Source organism: Etheostoma spectabile, chromosome 13, assembly GCF_008692095.1.
Source record: "Etheostoma spectabile isolate EspeVRDwgs_2016 chromosome 13, UIUC_Espe_1.0, whole genome shotgun sequence".
Taxonomy (NCBI): Eukaryota; Metazoa; Chordata; class Actinopteri; order Perciformes; family Percidae; genus Etheostoma; species Etheostoma spectabile.
In genome coordinates, this window is record NC_045745.1 from 26,951,370 (window position 1) to 26,952,045 (window position 676).

Sequence of the window (676 nt, forward strand, 5' to 3'; positions counted from 1 at the left end):
TAAGAATCCTTAAGAGAACATGCTTTTCTTAATCAAATTTAAGAAAGCTACGGCACTGTGCCGAACCCATGACCAACTGTTGTCATGAGACAAGAGACAAAACATTCCCAAGAAGCTGCTTGTTTTCAAGATGATTTAAAACCCATGCCCATGCTCTCTGAGATTGGGTACACAAACATAGAAGTTCTAAGCCTTAGAGAAGACAATTTCTCATAAATGGTCACTAGTACACCTATTTTTATGGAGGAGAGCATTTTGTAAACAGCATAAAAGCTTTCCCAGACAGAATAATCTAAGACCACATTTTTTAAAACAGAGGATTGTAGACTTGAGTAATTGATTTGAATTATTGTATCTATTTTTGCAAGCTCATTTGGGCCTTGACACATTCTTTGTCAAATAGAGTTAACTTAGTTTCAGAGGGGATGTTTAAATGTTTTATCAGGAGTATCTAAAATCACAAAAAAACTGCTAACTGTGGGAACTGTAAATTGTCATCATGTGAATATGTGTTAACTTATGTTGTGCAAAGGGAAGATTAGTTGTGAAACTAGGGTGTGGGTAAGTGTGTTTGTGTACGTACGTGTGTGTGTGTGTGTGTGAATGAGGAGATAAATTCCTCATTTCAGCATAAGTAAGCACATTTGTCCAACTAAAGCTTGCCCAGTAACAGTGT